The sequence below is a fragment of the Erinaceus europaeus genome, chromosome X, assembly GCF_950295315.1.
Source record: "Erinaceus europaeus chromosome X, mEriEur2.1, whole genome shotgun sequence".
NCBI classification, from domain to species: domain Eukaryota; kingdom Metazoa; phylum Chordata; class Mammalia; order Eulipotyphla; family Erinaceidae; genus Erinaceus; species Erinaceus europaeus.
Genome location: NC_080185.1, coordinates 77,995,356 through 78,017,995, shown reverse-complemented (window position 1 = coordinate 78,017,995; position 22,640 = coordinate 77,995,356). Strand labels below are relative to the sequence as shown.

The 22,640-nt window shown below is 38.7% G+C and overlaps 1 protein-coding gene across 5 annotated transcripts in view; it reads left to right on the top strand.

Moving 5' to 3' along the window:
• The window catches only part of EDA (ectodysplasin A), a 620,747-nt gene that overhangs the window by 201,593 nt on the left and 396,514 nt on the right, over positions 1-22,640 (top strand). The window lies entirely within an intron of this gene.

The window sequence follows — 22,640 nt, the reverse complement described above, 5'->3', positions numbered from 1 at the left end:
TCTGTAATTGCTTCCCCGCTGAAGATGGACGTTGACTGGTAGATCCATACTCCCAGTCTGCCTCTCTCTTTCCCTAGTAGGGTGGGTATCTGGGGAAGCGGAGCTCCAGGACACATTGGTGGGGTCTTCAGTCCAGGGAAGCCTGGCCGGCATCGTTAATGGCATCTGGCACCTGGTTGCCGAGTAATGAAGCTGAAGGGTTGTCGTTCCACACGTGAAGTCTCTGGACACAGTCTGAGCTGAAGCATGTTGACGTGGCAGTCGTTGTGTTGATTAGGATGCGATCGGCAGATGCAATACTATTTTATATGGATTGGGAGAGGCATGCGGGAAAGTGGGCCCTATCCTAAGGTTCTAGGACTGAGGGAAATATAGGCTCTATAGTGGAGATGTGAGGTTCCTGCTGTCTTAGGGTTCATAGCAGCACAATTCATAATAGCTAAAACCTGGAAGCAACCCAGGTGCCCAACAACAAATGAGTGACTGAGAAAGCTGTGGTATATATACACAATGGAATACTATACAAATATCAAGAACAATGAACCCACCTTCTCTGACCCAACTTGGACAGAGCTAGAAGGAATTATGTTAAGTGAGCTAAGTCAGAAATATAAAGATGAGTATGGGATGATCCCACTTATCAACAACAAGTTGAGAAAGAAGATCTGAAAGGGAAACTAAAAGCAGGATCTGACTAAATTGAAAGTAGGGCACCAAAGTAAAAACCCTGTGGTGAGGGGTAGACATGAGGCTTCCTGGGCCGGTGGGGGCTGGGGGTGGGTGGGTGGGATGGGAAACAGTCTTTTGGTGGTGGGAATGGTGTTTATGTACACTCCGAGTAAAGTGTAGTCATATAAATCACTAGTTAATTAATATGGGGGGAATTAATTGTATGTCTCAAAGTTTTTAAAACACAGACTGAGTCTTTTTAATATATAGGCTGCGTATTTGATATGCGGACTCTCTCAAAAGCCTAGACCAGGTAGATCAGAAGCAACCAATGGCACAGCTATATACAAGATACTGGGTACTATACAACAAACCCTAACAAAAGGACTTTTCAAAGTTAACACAATTACCAAATAATGTGATGATAACATTAACTACCTATACTTTTTAAACTCTTCCAAAAGATATAAGACAGAGGAATTCTCCCTTCTGCCTTCTTTTTTTTAAAATTTTTTATTTAAGAAAGGATTAATGAACAAAAACATAAGGTAGGAGGGGTACAACTCCACACAATTCCCACCACCCAATCCCCATAACCCACCCCCTCCCATGATAGCTTTCCCATTCTCTAGCCCTCTGGGAGCATGGACCCAGGGTCGTTGAGGGTTGCAGAAGGTAGAAGGTCTGGCTTCTGTAATTGCTTCCCCGCTGAACATGGGCGTTGACTGGTTGGTCCATACTCCCAGTCTGCCTCTCTCTATGAAGCTAATATCACCCTGATACCAAAAGCAGACAAAGACACAACAAAAAAAGAAAACGACATACCAATATCTCTGATAAGCCTAGATGCTAAAAAATGTACAACTCCCTACTTATTTTTTATCTTTTAACGTGCTCATAGAGTAAAAAAAAATTAAACTTCGTTGATATTTATTTTATCAGTTTTTTCTATGGATTTGCTTTTAGTATTGTGCCTAAGGATTCTTTGCCTAACCCTAAATACCACAGATATTTTTCTTTAAAAAATTCATGGGAGCTGGATGGTAGCACAGCAGGTTAAGTGCATATGGCGCAAAGCTCAAGGACCAGTGTAAGGATCCAGGTTTGAGCCCCCAGCTCCCCACCTGCAGAGTAGTTGCTTCACAGGTAGTGAAGTAGGTCTGCAGGTGTCTATCTTTCTCTCCCCGTCTGTTTTCCCCTCCTCTCTCCATTTCGCTCTGTCCCATCCAACAATGACAACATCAATAACAACACAATAACTTTAACAACAATGAAAAACAACAAGGGCAACAAAAAGGAAAAATAAATAAATAAATATAAAAACTGTAGTTCACATTCAACTCTGTCATGGATTTTGATTTAACACTAAGTATGAAATTTAAGTAAAGGTTACATGTCTTAACAGTGTATAATCATTACTCCAATATCTTTTGTAAAAAAAAAATGGAGAGAGACAGAGATAGCCTTAGTAGTTGGCTGGATGGTGGTGCACATGGTTTAGCATGGACACTACAGTATATAGAGTGTGGGTTTAAACCCCCAATCTCCACATGCTAAGGGAGAGCTTCATGGGTGGGGAAGCAACATTGCTTATGTCTCTATCTCTACCTCTGCATCCTACCTTCCCTTTCTATTTTTCTCTTACTCTTTCCAAAATAAATAAACAAATAATAAATTTAAAAAGGGAGTTTTTAAAAAATATTTTTAAAAACGATAGATGGCATTGGAAGTAGTGCAATACAACTGAATGAACACTTTATGCTTCCTGTTTATTTCATTCTGACACTTAAAAAAAAGTTGAGCATATTTATGTGTTTCTGTTTCATCAATCTCTTTGTCCCTTCAGCAGTACAACACAATTTTTACTACAGTATCTATATTCTAAAATTTAATATGTGATGAAGTGATTCCTCTCACATTTTCCCCAAGATTATTCTCACTATTCTAGGATCTGTTTTATATTCCTTTTTACATGCAATTACTTTTAGAATAAGTTTGTCTGTATCCATAAAAATTCATGCTGGGGGAGTCAGACAGTAGTGCAGTGGGTTAAGTGCAAGGACTAGCGTAGGATCCAGGTTCGAGCCCCCCAGCTCCCCAACTGTAGGGTAGTCGCTTCACAGGCGATGAAGCAAGTCTGCAGGTGTCTATCTTTCTCTCCCTCTCTCTGTCTCCCCTTCCTGTCTCCATTTCTCTGTCCTAACAACTATGACATCAACAACAATAATAACTACAACAACAATAAAAAAACAAGGGCAACAAAAGGGAAAATAAATAAATATGAAAAATTCATGCTGGAATTTTGATATAGAGTACAATAAGTATATTGATCAATGTGGGAAGAATTGACATTTTTATTATATTACTTTTATTCTATGAAGACTGTATATTTCTCCATCTATTTATGACTCATTTTCTTGTCAGAAATTTACTTAAAAACATATGTATGCTGAAATGCAGTCTGATTTTTTAAAAAGCTTGCACATTTTCCTTCTTTAATAAGATTTCATGTTCTTTAAAATAATAGTAGTTTTTTTTGAAGCTGAGTATTTTAATTTTATTAAATTTATCCAGTCTTTTATTCTGATATTTACTTTTAGAAAGTTTTTTTTGAGATAACCTTCTGTTTATATTGTTTCACAAAACTTAGTGTCATTACTTATTTTAGTTCTTTTTTTTTTTACTATTAACTTTTGGGTTTTTTTTAATCTTTTCCATTTTGTCTTCCTGCTCATAACCCTGATTCCTGTCTGCTGGTGGACCCTAGTTATGTTTTAAAATTTCAGCTACTGAAGTTTTCTTTATCAGCTTGGACACTTTTTAATTCAGATGTAGAGACAGGAAGAGAGAGAGAGAGAGGAAATGCAGCACTGAAGATTCCTTCATTACTGTAGCACTTCCTATGTGGTTTTGTGGTATTTACATGGGTAGCATATATGGAAATGCACATGTGCATTATATAATATCTCTCTGGCCCATCAGATTTTTTATGATTTTTTTCTTCTGTCAGTCTGCTCATATTTTCTCTGGCCATGTTAACATTTTCTTCCATTGAACTTTTCATTTTGATGAGCATTCTTAGCTTATGGTTTCTTCTTTAGGATACTGAATTTAAAGTTGTCTTCAGGTCTTAATTCGTCAGGGTAGGTTGTCTGTGTTCTTACTATCTTTAATTATCCCAGAAGTTTGAGATTTCTGTTGTATTGCAGATTGGTGGAAGAACATATTTGAAGACTTTTTGTTTCTCCTAGGCTCCACTTTCTGGTTTCATTGCTATGAAAACTAGATTCTTTTTTTTAAAATTTTTTTTTAAATTACAGTCACCTCCTCAGTGTTTTTTAATTTTATTTATTTATTCCCTTTTGTTGCCCTTGTTGTTTTATTGTTGTAGTTACCATTGCTGTTGTTGTTGTTGTTGGATATGACAGAGAGAAATGGAGAGAGGAGGGGAAGACATAGAGAGGGAGAGAAAGATAGACACCTGCAGACCTGCTTCACCACTTGTGAAGCGACTCCCCTGCAGATGGGGAGTCGGGGCTCGAACCGGGATTCTTATGCCGGTGCTTGTGCTTTGCGCCACCTGTGCTTAACCCGCTGCACTACAGCCCGACTCCCGAAAACTAGATTCTAACATGGCTGCTTTCAGGCTATTGGGAACTGGGAGCCATGAGCTGCTACTTCTTTTTATCTCCTAGTGGTTCACAACTTCTGTTTCTCCTTTCTTGATGATTTAAAAAAATGTGATCAAAAAGTTGTGGAAACAAAGTTGGAATAGGACCAGAAATGCTTACATAACTTGGAATCAGGAGGCATAGGAGAGGGAAGTAGAGAGGAGTTCCTTGGTTCCAGAACACCTCTTTAAGCTGGTGTGCTGAGAGCTGCAGGTAAGGATTCGACCTGGACAGATATGCTAGAGTTATGGTGTCCTTCGTGGATACTGAACCTTTTCCTTCATTGTAATATTTTGTGAAATCCAAGCCATTTTTAAGTATTTTATGTATTTATTTATCTGTTTATTTATTCCCTTTCGTTGCCCTTGTTATATTGTTGTAGTTATTATTGTTGTTGTTATTGATGTAGTCATTGTTGGATAGGACAGAGAGAAATGGAGAGAGGAGGGTAAGACAGAAAGGGGGAGAGAAAGACAGACACCTGCAGACCTGCTTCAACGCTTGTGAAGCAACTCCCCTGCAGGTGGGGAGCCCGGGTTTGAACAGAGATCCTTACACCAGTACTTGTGCTTTGCGACAAGTGCGCTTGACTCGTTGTGCGCTACCACCTGACTCCCCCAAGCCTGTTTTTATCAAGAGTTTTTCATATATGTTATAGTATTTTGCTCTACTGCAGAAAAAAAAAGTATACAGAATTTGGTCACCTGCCATCTATATGAATTGTGACTGCATATTTTTTTTCTTATTTTCATAAATCTTTAAGTATTTTTTTTCTTTTTTTATTTACAGGGTTAATTGTTTACCGTGTATTCACTGACACATGGACGCAGTTACTTTATGCACCAGGACCGGAAAGTTCTCTTCCACTCCCCCCTACCTTAGTCTTACTTTGATGCAGTGCACCTTGTCCAGTCCACTTTTCACTTCATACACTCCATCTCTTTCCCTATACGTTAAGTTCTGCTTATAAGTGAGATCATTTGGCATTTGTCCTTCTCCTTTTGGTTTATCTCCTGTAACATGATATCTTTTAGTTCCATCCAAGATGATGCGGAGATGACTTCATCATTTTAACAGCTGAATAGTATTCCATAGAGTATATATACCACCATTTTTTAATGAACTTTCTTTTTATTTATTTATTTATTTATTTTCCCTTTTGTTGCCCTTGGTTTATTATTTTTTTTTATTTTTACAGTTACTCATCTGACATTGGGCATGTGGGTTGCTTCTGGTTTCTGGCAATGCCAAATTGTGCTGCTATGACTGTAGATATATATATATATATGTCTTTTGATAGGTGTTTTTGTTAGTCTGGAAGGGAAATTGCTTGGTCATAGGGTAGGTCAATTTCTACTGTGCTGAGAAATCTCAGGACTGCTTTCCACAATAGTTGTACTATTTTACACTCACACCAGTAATGGTGCATATTGTAAAGTGCTCTTTATATCTGTTTCATATTTGAAGGAAACTATTCTTATATCTTAAGTAGTTGATATGTTACTTTGTATATTAATACTTTTGTTTGTTACCAATAGTTTGTTACAAGATTATAAGATCATAATGTATAGTTCTACACCACAACCACCCTCCCACCTCCCAAAGATAACCACCATAGTTCTCACAAGTCTTAAAATTTGCTTGCTTCTTTTTGTTTCTTTGTTTGTTTTGACAAGTTCATGTAAGTCAGAACTCTAGATTCTACATATGAGTAAAACTAATTGGTAGTTTTATTCTCATCTCTTTACTTATTTTTCTATGCATAATAACTTCCAGTTCCATCCATTTTGTTCCAGAGGACACAATATCATCTTTTTTTTTTGATCACAGAGAAATATTCCATGAAATATATATCCCATAACTTTTTTTAATTCTTTTTTTATTTAAGAAAGGAGACATTAACAAAACCATAGAATAAGAGGGGTACAATTCCGCACAATTCCCATAACCCAATCTCCACATCCCACCCCCTCCCCTGATAGCCTTCCCATTCTCTATCTCTCTGGGAGTATGGATCCAGGGTCGTTGTGGGTTGCAGAGGGTGGAAGGTCTGGCTTCTGTAATTGCTTCCCCGCTGAACTCGGGTGTTGACTGGTCGGTCCATACTCCCAGTCTGTCTCTCTCTTTCCCTAGTAGGGTGGGGCTCTGATGAAGTGGCACTCCAGTACACATTGATAGGGTTGTCTGTCCAGAGAAGTCTGGTCAGCATTCGCTGTTGATGGGCATTTGGGCTTCTTCCACTCTGACTATTGTGAGTAATTCAGCCATGAACATAGGGTTGCACATATCTCTTCTACTTAATGTGTGAGTGTGCCGCCGACCACCCAACTGGGGGCTCAGCAGGCCGATCCAGGGAGAATGAGACTTATAGGTGGGAGGTGGATTCGGCGCGACAGACAGCACTGAGACACGTGAGTTTCAATGCTGCTGCAATCTTTTACTGATATAGAGATTCTTTTTATAATAGCATAACAAAGAAGCATAAATCAAAAGCTGGCCAAGTCAGTTGACCACAAAGTACGCAGGGTACATTTTTTATAAGTAACACAGACAGGAGGAACTGAAGGCATACAACTACCATCAAAACGAAAGCACAGCCATACTGTTCTTTCATGGGTTATTAACCACATCCCTTTGGTTTCAGACAAAAGTCAATTTATCAGTAAGAACTAAATGCTTTCACTGCTCTCATTTATCCAAAAGGCTATTCTTTCTCCTTCCAAGCACTGGACCTTAATACCCAGAATAGGGGAAGCACTAGTGGGAACACGGCGTCTTGCTCTGATCCTTATGCCAAGCTCCCTTTCCTGTAATCTACCTAAGACAATATGCAGGTGCATTTCAGGGTTGCTATGTAACATGTTTCCTGGGAAAGCTAAAGGACCATTGTCTGTATGATTGAATGTAATATTTCTGAGACTAGTGCTCAGTCCTTGCTCAACCTGGATAGCCAAGTCATTGGGGCTTGAAGTGCTGGGATTTACTGTTGTAAGGGGCTTTTCATCTAGTGGGGTCTCATCTGGAATGTCCAGACTAGACTTGGGGGGTTGCACTGTAAGCGTCTCCGGAGTCTCCTGGACATTCCCTGGGTGGCCTGCATAAAGCATGATAAACAACAACAGTAAGCCTTCAGAAGCGAAACCAAGTCCACATAGCCATCCAAGGCCTTTCCGCCAACCGGGAGACCCAGGGATCCGTCCACACAAATATCCAGGCTTCTGTCCACCACCTATCTTGGGTACGGTCTTCCGTACAGGAGCTTGTAAGGCCCCTGTCCGGTTCCCTAACCAGGTCACCCGCACTGTTTTGTCACACCGCGGTCGTGGCCTGCCTATCTGGCCAGACAGGTGTGGCATGAGTGTACACTGGATAAATGACCAAGAGAGGTATTACTTGATCATAAAGTGCTTCCATTTTTATTTGTTTAAGGAATGCTCATATAGTGTCCCAAAAGGGGGTATACCCACTAGTAATATAGCAGAGTTCCCTTTTTTTCACAGCCTAATATCTTTCATTTCCTGGTTTATTGATATAGGCCATTGTCTCAGGTGTGAGATGATATATCAGGGTAGTTTTGATTTGTATTTATCTAATGATAAGTGAAGTGGAGTATTTCTTCACATGTCTGTGGGCCATGTCTATCTCTTCTTTAGAAAACTGACTGCTTATTTCTTTAGCCCACTTTTTTATTGGGTTATTTTTGCTTCTTTTGTAGATCTGTATAAATCTTCAACTCTGTATAGATGTTTGTATCAACTCTGTATAAATGCTTTATCAGTCGTTTGTTTAATGTCTGATATGCAAATATCCTCTCCCATTTACTTGGTTGCCTGGTTATCCTTGTGTAGTTTGCTTTTGATGTGTAGAAGTCCTTTATTTTCATGTAATCCTATTTATTTACTCTTTTTATTCGTTTCCTATGTCCATGGGGTTGAGTCTCTAAATACATCTTTGAAGTGAAGTTCTTGCAAAATTTCACTGACATTTTCTTTTATAAATCTTTGAATTTTTCGTATGATTTGAGAGAAGCATGCAGGAAAGTGATCCCTGCCAGAGGTTCCAAGAGACAGAAATGTATGGGCTTTATAGAGAAAGGGGGAGGTTCCTGCAGTCTTAGCATTTAAGAAGGCAATAAATAATTATTTCTATAACCAAATTATTTGGCAACTGGGTTAACTTTGAAAATCCCATCATTATTAGGATTTGGTGTATCATACAAGACCACACCATAATTTATGTCCTTTTATGCTATTTATATATAGCTGTATCTTATGAAGTAACACTACCAGTTGCTTCTGTTCTCCCTAGGGTGAACTTTTAGGAGATTTAATATTTCAAAGAGTAAGTCATTATTAATAATGTATTAACAAATTGAGCCCTCTGTTAAAATTCTGATTGCCAATTTGATGTCTTAAGTGCTTAAGTTGAAGGAACATGTACTCAGCCAAAAACCTCAAAACCTACATATAGACCAGGGTCCATGTGATTGGACATATGCACATATATCCATAAGTTAGGGGAAAATATATACCTTAAAACAAAAGAGCACAACAGTTTGCAGTGAGTCAATAAATGAAGCAAGGAAGTAGAAAGACCTAAAAAGACACCTTAAAGTACCTAATGAAACACATTTTACTTAGACCTAGATACCCCCTTCATAGGAGCAGATTCAAAAGACCAGAAATGATCCCACAAATATGCAACTACCTAATATGTGACAAAGGGGCCAAAACCATTCAATGGGGTAAAAAATTTCTCTTTTTAAAATACTTTTATTTATTTATTATTGGGTAGAGACAGAGATAAATTGAGAGAGGAGGGGAGATAGTGAGGGAGAGAGACAGAGAGACACTTGCAGCTCTTCTTCACCACTTGTGAAGCTTTCCTCCTGCAGGTGGGGACCCGGGGCTTGAACCTGGATCCTTGTGCACTGTAGTGTGTGCACTTAACCAGGTGTGCCACTGCCTGGCCCTAAGAATTTCTCTTCATCAGATGATGCTGAGAAAATTGGACAGCCAATTTTAGAAAAGGTAAGGTGAGGGGAGGGAAGGAGAGAGGAGAGGAGAGGGGAGGGGAGGGTAGAGGAGAGGAGGGGAGGGGAGGAGAGGAGAGGAGAGGGAGGGGAGGGGAGAGGAGGGGAGGAGAGGGCAGAGGAGGAGGGGAGAGGGAGAAGGAGAGGGAGAGGGAGAGGGAGAGGGAGAGGGAGAGGGAGAGGGTGAGGCGAGGCGAGGCGAGGCGAGGGAGGGGAGGGGAGGGGACAGGTGGAGAGAGGTCACAGAAACCAAACCATCAGTCTGCCATCCATGGAGCTTCCTTGGTCATGACCACAGTGCAGGGAATCAAACCAAAGACCTTTAGAATGTTAAAACATGTGCTAAGCCATATTTTTACTACCACCACCCCCCCAGTTTATAAAACAACTTACATTTTTCTGCTGTGATGTTTTCTTTCAAGGAAATATATAATTGATTTTGGAAGTGTTTTTATTATTATTTCTTTAAAATCTTGGGAGATAATTCTAACATTTGATATATTTCAGTAAAGACCTCAGTTTGTTGTGTTTACTCATTCAAGTTAATTTTTTCTTTCTTTGAATTATGTGTGATTTTTCCCTGTATGTTGACTATTAAATATAGTTTCTTATTTCTTTAGATGATGTGTGATTTTTTTTTTCTGTATAATCGATATGAAGCCGACTATCAAGTTAGGAAACTCTGAAACTCACTTAAATATTGTATTTAAATAGTTACCTTGTTTAGATTCTTATATATAAGTTTTTGACTGATTGTGTGGATTTTGATTCAAATAACATCTAATTTTCTTCAACTTTTGTTTTTCTTAGACTTTGTTTTTTCTTAGACAGTTTGTTATTTTCTTTACATATGTGGCATTGCTGGGGACTCCCATTAGTATGCACTGGTGATTCTTGAGAATCCAGAAGGCATTTTGTACTGAAAGAGAGTTTGCAACCTGATGACAAGAATGTCAAACTTTACTACACAGGGTTTCCATGAAGGGAATTTACTTTGTTGGCATTCATACTGTCCTGGGGAAACTGGTTATGTCCATGGAAAGTTTCAGGTTCATCACTTTTCTCTATAGAGGTCACTGAGCCTTCTTGAAAAAATTACAAGGGACTCTGTATTCTGTTATGCAAAATTCAAGCTTCCTTATTAGAAAGAACTGAGGTAGTAGCCTTGAAGAAATTATTTTTATTTTTATAGAAACAAACACAGCTTGTGGGGAAAGTATCCACAATAATCAAAAGAGAATGACCTGATTATGCCTTTTACTTTTACTTAAACCCCCTAATCTAAACTACACCTCATCTAGTTTCTCATTCATTCTCTGAGATCACCAGTTGTGATTACCTTACTAAAACTCTTCCTATAGTAATCAAGTAGCTTCCAAAAACTGCCACACTCCTTCCTGGTGCTACCTTTAAATTGTTCCCCACTGGTATGGGAAGCATGTGTTAATGTGAAATAAAGTGGCCATATCCTTCCTGGCTATTTGGCATTCTGGCCTTCCTTTCCCTCTGCTGTTGTCCTTAACATTTTTTATTTTCTCCTTTATGAGTATAGACCATCTTCCTCCTTCCTTTCTTTTCTTTTCTTTTTTTCCTTTCCTTTCCTTTCCTTTCCTTTCCTTTCCTTTCCTTTCCTTTCCTTTCCTTTCCTTTCCTTTCCTTTCCTTTCCTTTCCTTCCCTTCCCTTCCCTTCCCTTCCCTTCCCTTCCCTTCCCTTCCCTCCCCTCCCCCCCCTCTCTGGGTGTGTGCATGTGGACACACACACACGCACACGCGCACACACACACACACACACACACACACACACCAAAGAGAGTAGTTTAATGCTTCAGTAGTTGGTTCTGGCTGGGACGGGCACATCCCCTGGTCAATTGATACTCCTAAACATACCCACCTACCCTTATCATGTCCCTGTTAGTGTGAGTTCCCACAGAAGCAATTTTCTTAGACAGTCTGGAGCATGGTCTGGGATTCTAAAGAAGTGGAGGCAGGGTGGCTTTGATGAAAGATCATTTGGAACTTGAGTGCTGCAAGAAAAAATAAATTAATAAGTTTAAGAGATGAAAATATAGAACAATGGCCAAAATATGACAGAAGTATGATGAAAATGAGTGGAGTGATCAGTGGTAGAACCCAGGCCCACAATGAGTTAAAGAGGGTACCTACCACTGTACTGCACTGTACTGGTGCCTGCTCATCACTCATAGGTCACATTTGTGACTTCACATCCTGAAGAAGAAAGGAGACATTTTGCTTATAGTCAGGAATGAAACAGGGTATTTGGTCTTGACGAAACATGTACTTCTTTACAGTGAGAATATTTAGAGTCATCTTATTTTGTAGAATGTTCTTTCTTATCTAAAGTATTTCAGAATTCATGAAGCTACTGTCATTAAGAGCCCTTTGAATGAAATTATCTAGGTCCTTTATGTGCCACACTATATTTTTTATTCCTGTTGAGTGTGCAAAGGAAAAGGCTAGGTGATCATATCAGTGAAAAATGGACCTAGTCCAACGAGTAACAGGACAAGGTAAATCCCTCATATATCTACTTTGAACACAAGTAAAACCTAAAGTACACTATGGAATCCACTGAGGTGATAACCATGACCATAGAACCTATCCACATAACTAGTAGGTCCCATTTGGTCCTAGACACTGATACCTAGCCTGTGAGACCAATTAGTAGCAAACCAGTTTGACGTAGTTAACACTATGACATGCTGGCAGGCATAAGATGACAACTGTCCTCTTTGGTTAAATTATTCTACTTCAAAAACTGATAGGTGGATTCAGACTACTGACTGAGAATGCCTGTGAAAGGAGTCATCCAAAGATGTGCAACTCAGATTTGATAAAGCCTCTCAGCTGTATGATAGCTGTCATGAGACTGAAATAGAGGGTGTACTTCCATAGACTCATAGCTAGATTTAATAGGGATGAGTCTCATAGATAGACTGGGAAACAGTGAATGGCTCCATATGCCATTTAGAACCCCGGGAAGATATAATAACTGGCCAGTGGGATACATTAAAATTAGTAATGGATGACTTCTAGACCCACAATCTTGGGCCAGATAGAATTACTGGATTCTGGGGAAATTTTGCATAGAAAATTATGTCATGACTTTTCTGACAACCCAAATACTTGAAAGAGTGGCAACTTTTAAAAATTTTATTTATAAAATGGCAATATTGATAAGACCATAGGATAAGAGGGGTACAATTTCACACAGTTCCTACCACCAGAACTCTGTATCCCATTCCCTCCCTTGAAAGCTTTCCTATTCTTTATCCCTCTGGGAGCATGGAGTGCAGAAGGTGGAAGGCTTCTGTAATTGCTTCCTCACTGGACATGGGCGTTGGCAGGTCAATCCATACTCCCAGCCTGTCTTTTTTTTTTCCCTGGTGTGGCAGGGCTCTGTGGAAGCAGGGCTCCAAGACAGATTGGTGAGGTCATCTGCCAGGGGAAGTCAGGCTGGTGTCATGGTAGCATCTGGAAACTGGTGGCTGTAAAAAACATTATGATATAAAGTAGAACAAATTGTTAAGTAATCAGCAATCTAAAAGCAATAAGATTGTAGATTAGATTTAGGCTATCCATTTTGGAAAAAATCTAGTAGGTCTATTTTAGGTATATTCCAAGAAGCCCATAACTTTACTAATTTTTTGTCTGAGCCTGATATCTAATATGCAGGTGGACTCAAGGTATTGTTTTCAGAAGACAGCCTTTTATATAGGTGAAAGTAGGGGAGGGGTAGAAAGGCAGGAGCACAATTTAGGATCCATCAGGGAGCTTTAAAAATGTCACAAATCTTTCCACCTTCAGAACTAAGACTCCTCAAATTTTCTCCTAGAATAACTTACAAAATAGGTATTAACAATTCTTCATTTTGGGGAGGAGCATAAGACCAGCAGGAAGGGGGGTAGGGAGAAGTTTCTGGAGCTATCCTTTCATTTTTAACGTTTGCTTTAGCATATTAACCTGCTCCTTTGGAAGAGTTTCTTTTCTAAATTTTATTAGTGATTTAATATTGATTTATAACATTATATGTCAACAGGGGTATAATTCTATACTGTTCCACCATCAAATTCTGAATCCAAAATACCTCTATTGCAAGCCACTACACTCTCCTAAGTTTTCTGACATGGGCTAACTAACATCTCTACAACTATTATGTCTACAATTGCACATAATTGCCCCATTTTTCTTCCAGGTTCCATCTTCCCCTCCAAGCTACACATAACCCTATTACTACATCCAAATGTACTTTCCTTTGTCCTACTCTCTTTTTGGGTCCTGTTGGAGCTGGAATTCAGAGCCCTCTTATCTTCCTCCTCTGAAAAAGGAGTGTTAGATCTGTGAGATGCAGATCCTGGAATTAGGTTTTTGTGAACTGAGTCTCACTTCCACCTTCATCATCTTGCCCACCCAGTGTATTTGAATGGAGGTGTAAAGTTTTGTGAGGTGTAAAGTTTTGGAGGTGTAAAGTTTTATGTAAAACATTGTGAGGACCTGACTGATTACTGTAGTTGGGTGACTCTGCTATGATCTTACTCAGCATCTCTGGACGGACAAATATAATTGTGGGCCTGATAGTAAAAGAACGTACCTCTTGTAATCTTATTTCTGACTAAAAATCCTAATAGTATCCCGTGATTTATAAGGTCATTTGTATTATTAAATTATTTGTATTATTTATGAGGTCATTTGTATTATTAAATATTTGTATTATTAAAATATATTACTAATTAGCTTCCCAAGCCCTTGGCATTTCTTGAGAGGTATCTTCTGTTGTTGTTCTTCTTCCTCAAGCGTTTGCCCTTCTTCCGTAGCCAATCAACAGCATCAGGTTGAGCCTGATGTAAAGTTTCGAGACCTCCTTTGAATCTGGAGAGGTGGCAGTCGTTAACTATGTGGATCATAGTCTGTCTGTAGCCACAGGGGCAGTTCGGGTCGTCTCTGGCTCCCCAGCGATGGAACATAGCGGCACACCGGCCATGGCCTGTTTGATAGCGATTGAGGAGAGCCCAATCATAACGTGCTAGGTCAAAGCCGGGTTGACGCTTGCAGGGGTCTGTGATGAGGTGTTTGTTCTTTACCTCAGCTGACTGCCAGCTCTGTTTCCAAGAGACTGGAACAGAGAAGTTCATTGTAGGCATAGGGGACCAGATTGGGTGACGAGACATCAAGCGTTGAACAGGGTGGGCAAAGATATCCACGTATATTGGCAAGTCCGGTCGAGCGTAGACGTGGGAAATGAACTTAGATGATGCCGCATCCTGACGAATATCTGGCGGGGCGATGTTGCTAAGAACTGGCAGATGTTGCTATGGAACCGGGGTGGAACGGATGGTTCCAGAAATGATCCTCATGGAGGAATATAATTTGGAATCGACCAAGTGGACATGGGGGCTACGGAACCATACTGGGGCACAGTATTCTGCAGTGGAATAGCATAATGCCAGAGATGATGATCATAGTGTGGAAGCGCTCGCGCCCCATGAGGAGCTGGCCAGTCTTGCAATGATGTTATTCCTCGCGCCCACCTTTGCTGCAGTTTTTATGAGATGTTTGTGAAATGACAGAGTGCGATCGAGAGTAACGCCAAGATAGACTGGCTGGGCTTCATGCCGGATTCTCGTATCGCCAAGCTGCACATTAAGCTCACGCGAGGCCGAGGCATGGTATAGATGGAAAACAGATGATACCGTTTTTGCAGTGCTAGGGATTAGTCGCCATTTTTTACAGAAATCAGATATCAGAGACATGTCTTTCGTGAGTGTTTCCTCGAGGATGTCAAACTTGGATGCCTGAGTTGCACAGCAGATGTCATTGGCGTAGATGAACTTCCTTGAAGAAGTTTCTTCTGTTGTAATGCTTGGTCACTCATCTACCTGATGATTTCTTTCAAATGTCAGAAGATATAAATAACTAAATCAAACAACTAGCAAAATAAATGTAACAACCAATCTGTCTGTTAGACTATAAAAACTGTGGCAGTTATCAGAGATAGGAGTCACATGGGGCCAAGGAATTTTGGTGGAAGATGTAGTGATGTGTGTGTGTGTGTGTGTGTGTGTGTGTACAACATTACTCCAGAAATTTTATAATTTTATAAATTAATGTTAAATCAATACTAATTAAACATTAAAATAATATTTAATTTATGATTCTCAGTTCCTAAAGTAGCTCCAGAGATCAAGAAGTTGAAAAAGTATCTTACTATAAAAAAATAACTGTGCTTATTTTTAATGTAGTAACTTTTGGAAACATCCTAATTAATTTTGAGGAACTTTTTGCTAGGGAAGCCTGCCTAGGTTAAAGGATTAGAGTATTTTTTCCCACTCTTTAATTTCCAGGAAGGGAAAGGAGCTAATATTGAGTTCAGTCACCAGTTGTCAGTTATGCATATATAGTAAAGTCTACACAAAACTCAGAGCATTGCATTTGGAGAACTTCTGGACTGATGAACATATGGAGATTCCTAGAGAGGGCATAGAATCTCTGGGTCCCTTGTGTATATCTTTCCTTTTGCAGCTCTTTCATTTGACTGTTGCTAAATTATATTCTTGTATTTACTATACTGACCAGTAATTTGCTAAGTAAAATGTTTCTCTGATTTCTGTAAGCTGCTTTGGGAAACTACTTTAGCCACAAAAGGTAATTGGAACTATTGGTCTGTGGCTGTCAGAAACAGCATATAACCTGAATTTGAGACTGACATGGGTTTTCCTTCACTTGTGGAATGTCATGCTATCTCTGGGTATAGAGTTGCATTGTTGACTTGTATTATACCCTGCCATCAAAGAATTATTTTTGTGGAAACAACCACATCCCCTAAATGTTGAAACTGAATCCAGATTCCCCTTGAATCCCCTTGAATACTGGTGCTTGAGCACGATACTATGTGCACTCAACCAGGTGCATCAACACCTGCCTGGCCCCACAGTCCAAGTTATTGTCTCCATTCATATGTCACTGGTGGCATATCCATCCCAAGGTATTGTCTTGGGAGGACAGTCTTTTATATAGGGGATCTGAGCCCTTGCTCCTTACCTGCAGTGGGGGGAGGGGCACTTCACTAGTGGTGAAGCAGGTCTGCAGGTGTATATAGTTTTCTTTTCTCTCCTCCCCTCTTAATTTCTCTCCGTCCTATCAAATAAGAATAGCTATGTTTATCTAGGAAAAATGAGATATAGTGGGACATCACTGCCACAGAAAATCTAAAACTATTACACTTACTTTTCCATAAAGAGAAAAAAATGCTCATTTACTGCCATTTGCACTTGCAGTGTAGATAAAATATATTACCTGTCGACGCCCATGTTCAGCAGGGAAGCAATTACAGAAGCCAGACCTTCCACCTTCTGTACCCCACAATGACCAAGGGTCCATACTCCCAGAGGGATAAAGAATAGGAAAGCTATCAGGGGAGGGGATGGGATACGGAGTTCTGATCGTGGGAATTGTGTGAAGTTGTGCTTCTCTCATCCTATGGTTTTGTCAGTGTTTTCTTTTTATAAATAAAAAATATATTACCCAAATTAGCCATTCCCTTCCTCAAAAGAGAAAGGGTATTTATATGGATAGAATTGGGGGGAGGTTGGCTAGAAAAACCATAAACAGGATTTATAGACAAGTAAGGTAAGTTAAGAGACATAGATACTTTCACTCTTCCTGCTTCCTGAATCGTGTTCTCCTCATACTTCCTCCTAGAACCAAAATGTAATAGGTTTTAAGGTAGTCCTTATTGTTTTGGAAGGGCATGGCCAACAGGACCTGAATGGGAATTTTAGTTCCTGCTCATTCACTATACTTTTATTTTCCAAATTCAATGTTAGTATACTGAATGAGGTAGTTAAACTCGACAGAATTTCTCTGTCTCTAGCAACCTTACATACACCCCCACCACAACCACTGCCACATCAGATTGCCTTGTCTTTTGGAGTTATCAGTTTCAAAAATATCATTCTACTTTAAACAGAAATCTTCCTTTTCTTTAATAGTGCATCATATGCATCTTGCATAGAATTGGCATTTAAATCTCACTCACAAATATTACTTTCCTCTTTTTAAACATCAAAACTAAAGGGTGGTGGCACTAGCTCCCATTCCCCACCTGCAGAGGGAACACTTCACTAGTGGTGAAGCAGGTCTGCAGGTGTCCCTCTCTCTCCATCCCTTTCTCTTCCCCTCTCAATTTCTTTCTATCCTATCAAATAACATGGGTGTGGGGTGGCTACCAACAGACCTCCACCAAGCCCCAGCAACCAGAGGCAATAAAAACGCATTTGCTATTCTCAAGGCAATTCTGTTAAGACAATAGTTTGTTAATCTTAGTTTATGGTATTTTGCAGTATACTGGAATGCTATTATTCTAGAGCCAGTGCTTATTAATCTCCCTTTGCTTCTCTTCTTTTAGTTTAATTCTAATGTATGTCTTACATTTTCTTCTGTTTCTAATTTTTCTTAACTGAGCAAAGTAGCAAAAGCAAAGTAGGAGTTGGATTTTTTTTCTCACTTAACACTTCATTGCTGATGACTATCTGAAATTCACTTTTTAAAATATTTCAATAGTAGTTTTTATTTACTTTTAATTAATCTTGGTTTAAAAATCTATAAATACTTCAGAAGTACAAGCACAATATCTCACTTCTTCAAAACATGTTTTTACACCTCTACCTCTACAAAAATCTCATCACCTAAGTCCATTTGACCATCTCTTCCCTTTCTTTTCACGACAGTTCCATTTTGAAATCCCCTTGTTTTATTCTTGGGTTATAGATGTTTGTTTTTTATATGCTTAAGTCATAATGAACCTCACACTTTTGGTGTTTTCCAGGTACATGTCACCTTTTTGTAGTTCTAATTAATTATATCTGCTTTATCATAACAGTAGGGTAAAATATACTGTCTTGAAAGTAAAGGAGACATGTTTGGATCTTCTATTTATTTTATATTTATTTATTTATTTATTCTCTTTTGTTGCTCTTGTAGTTATTGTTGTTGTTGTTGTTGATGTTGTTGTTGTTGGATAGGACAGAGAGAAATGGAGAGAGGAGGGGAGGACAGATAAGGGGAGAGAAAGACAACTGCAGACTTGCTTCACCATTTGTGAAGAGACTCCCCTGCAGGTGGGGAGCTGGAGGCTCCAACTTGGATCCTTAAGCTGGTCCTTGTGCTTTGTACCACCTGCGCTTAACCTGCTGCACTACCAAAAGACTCCCCCCCTTCTATTTGTTTTTATACCAGTCATTTAGGATTAGTTATTTAATCTGGGATTCTATTTATTTGTTTATAACATAGAAATGATACTATTATTACTACTAATAGGATCAACTTCATACGATTGTTGAGAGGGTGAAATAATATATATTAAGCATGTGGCAAAGTTTCTGAGTAAGCACTCAATAACTTTTATCACTGTTTTTATTATACATTTTCAAAGTATGTGATCACAGACATATTTTACAGCTATGTCTTTTACTACTTACCATTTTCTTTTTTGTAATTTTGTAGATTTTTATTTTTAAGAGTCTTCCAGTCAATTTACATAAATTAAAGTTCTGAGGAAGTAGATTGTGTATCTTTTAAATGATGATATTTCATCTAATTTAGTTGCAACTGTCATTCTTATGCTAGTGGTGATGATGATCTTCTAACTGAGCAGTAAATGCAAATATTTCATAGTTCTGTCTCTATGCAATTGATGTGTAGGTGTTAAATTAGCCTTTCTGGTTAACCATCCACATATATTTCAAAATACATACCTCAAGTGGGTACACAGCTTGCTTCTACATGCTACAAAATTTCTTGCTTATTAGACATTTCACATTATCATATACCTGACCTTTCTTCTTGATGTATTTTAAAATTAGTTCATGGTTCTAATATATCAGTAAAAGTTTCTGGTGAAAAGTGGTTTCTCAGTCAGTAAATATGAAATCTGAACTTAAATCACACCTAATTTTGTATTTTATTGAATGCACATTCCATTGTCTTTCAGATGTTTATCTCTAATGACTATACCTAAAATGATTTAAGAATTGTATGAAGGTTAGCAAATTGACATCATCATGAGTATATTCTAACTAACCTGTTTCTTCCAGTATATAATTTTCTTGTGAGTTAAAGCTCATAATCTTTTTAATCTTGGTAAATTCTTTAGGTTTCATGTTTGATAGCTATAATTCGGGAACCTCCCAAAGCTATCCTAATTAGAGGCATGTTGGAATGTGTTTGAAATTTTTCTGCCCTAATAAAGTTACTTCTGGGCAGTATTATGTAATCCTAAGGGAGTGATTTTTCTTCAGGGATTTGACCTTTTCTGTTTTTCTCCATCTACTTTTAAGCTCTTCAACACTTGTGTGAAGAAATGGAATCTGGATTATTGTTAGTCTCCTGTTGTTAGTAGTTTGGAACTAGGGTCTTGGTGGTTCTAAACAGTTAATGTTTTAGATGGTTCTTGAGGACCATCCTGTTGTCATGCCAAATTCTTACTTAGGCAATTTAGATTTTGTTATCAGCAGTTTAAGTGAAATGGCACAAGGTCTATTGTTTTCCTTCTTGGTATCATGGAATGGTAGATGCTGTAGCTAGGTACTCTACATCCTCTGTGCTGTACAACTGGTAAATTAATTCTTAAATTATTATATTTTGTTAATTATTTAATTAATTATTGGATAGAGACAGAAAAATTAAGATGGGAGATAGAGAGGGAAGGAGATAGAGAGGGAAAGAGAAAGATATATATATTTCACCAATTGTGAAACTTTCCTTCTGCAGGTTGGGACCAAGGGTTTGAACCCCGGTCCTGTACACTAATGTGTGCACATAACCAGGGGAGCTCCCACCGCTGTGCCCCAATGTTTTTTTTAATGTTCTGAAGAACGTTCCATTATAGAACTTCACTTTAAAAAAACTATAAAAAGAAAACACTGACAAAAACCATAGGATAAGAGGGGTATAACTCCACACAATCCCCACCACCAATCTGTATCACCTCCCCTCCCCTGATAACTTTCCTATTCCTTATCCCTCTGGAAGTACGGACCCAGGGTCATTATGGGGTGCAGAAGGTTGAAGGTCTGGCATCTGTAATTGCTTCCCCAGAACTTCACTTTGGTAGCATAACTACGGAAGAAAAACACTGAGACTCTAGGCTTAAATTGAAAATGACACTTATCTGGATTTTCATAATGCACTACATTTCCTTCATTGTTCCCATTGCCCAATTAGTGACCTTGCTTTTCTTAGAGAAACATATTGTAGTTTCTTCTTTGTTCAGGACCCTCTTTTTTAGACTACTTTCCATATTAAACCATGTATCTGAAATAATGTCCTCTCTTTTGTCTGCCAAATTCCTCTACTTCTGACAGACTAATAAAGCTAGAAATTTCATCTGCTTCATTAAACTTTGCTGACCTGAGTGTCAAAGTAGTGGCAGCTCCTTGAGGCATAGATCATGTAAAAATTTCTTGTCAGAAGACAAGAAAACATTCAATGACATTTAATGTTTTTATTCTACTGTCTTGGTATCTTTGTGGGATAGTTATCTTGTACCTTCGATTTTTAAGTTCTCAAAAGTGATAAATTCTTTTTTTAAATGTTTATTTATTTTCCCATTTGGAGCCCTTGTTTTTTGTTGTTGTAATTATTGTTGTTATTGATGTTGTCATTGTTAGATAGGACAGAGAAATGGAGAGAGGAGGAGAAGACAGAGAGGGGGAGAGAAAGAGAGACACATGCAGACCTGCTTCACCGCTTGTGAATCGACCCCCCTACAGGTGGGGAGCCGGGCTCAAACCGGGATCCTTATGCCGGTCCTTGCACTTTGCGCCACCTGTGCTTAACCTGCTGCTCTACCGCCCGACTCCCAAGTGAGAAATTCTAACATACTTCCTGGATATTCAGTCCCATAAGTAAGTAGTCATTGAATATATTGTACTTGATAACAATGACATTGAAACAAAAATGGACAGATAGCATTTGTAAATTATTAGAATTCCCATTGCTTCTTGTTAAATTTTGTAATAATAAATGAACTTGTAAGGTTGAGAATGTTAGACTCAAATATTCAACATTTCATTTATTGTCTATACAGCATTTACTACCATGTTTTAGTTGTAAATTTCTTCCTTAAAAACAGTTATATGACTCAAAGTGTAAACTTTACTACTTAGTAATCCTAGTGCATATCTTAGTAAGCATAACTCTGCTGCCTTTGAATGTAAAAGCTAATGTTTGGAGAAGGTTTAAATTTCTATTTTTCTTCATCTGGGAATATCATTGTCTATCTGAACAATAACTTTTAGAACTGAGTACAGTTAGAACTTTGCCTGTATTCCCTCTAGTTCCAGCAGTACCAACTAGTAATTGCTCATGCTTATTGCCATAACATTATTCATATAATGTTATAGCCTTGTGATTTTCCTCAAATGTCTTCTATTTTGTGATTAATTTTTATCTCTGCTTCTGACAAGGATAGTAAATTCGGTTTTTCCCATATAGGGTCTCTACACACCTCAAGATTAAAACACTTCAGCATTTTGTTCTCACCATTTTTGTTTATAGGACTACCCACACCAATTTCACTGTGAGTTTATTTTTTATTTCTTTCTACTTGCCACTGTTTGTTGTTGTTGTTGTTGGTGGTGGTGGTGACCGTGCAATTCCAATTCTCTCTTCATATTTTGATTTTCATTAGTTTCTTACTTTAATATCAGAGAGAGACAGCTCCAGCACTTGTGAAACTTCCCTTGTGTATAATGTTCTCATATGATGACAGGGACATGAACCCAGGTCCTAGAGCATGATAAAGTCTTTGCTCAACTACACTGGGTGAACTATCTGTGTGTGTGTGTGTGTGTGTGTGTGTGTGTGTGTGTGTGTGTGATCATCATTGGGGCTTCACTCAACTTCTTCAGGCAGATAGAGAGAGTAAAAGAAATATACCACAGTACCAAAGATTCATTCTGTGTCGTAGGGGCAGGGACAAACTGGGCTTACACATACATAACAGCAAACACAGTGTCTGGGTGATATAGTTCGCTAATTCTTAGCCCTGATGTTTGGCATAGTGTGGTATGCTGTGGTGTGGTATGCGGTGTGTGTGTGTGTGTGTGTGTGTGTGTGTGTGTGTTAATGCAATAGCAGAAACAAATCCATGACTTTGTGTCTGTTTGATATAACAGAGCTACCTACCTAGCACACTTTCTTTTGTTTTTCATATTTTGGGAAATAGATACATAGATGATAATAGACAGACA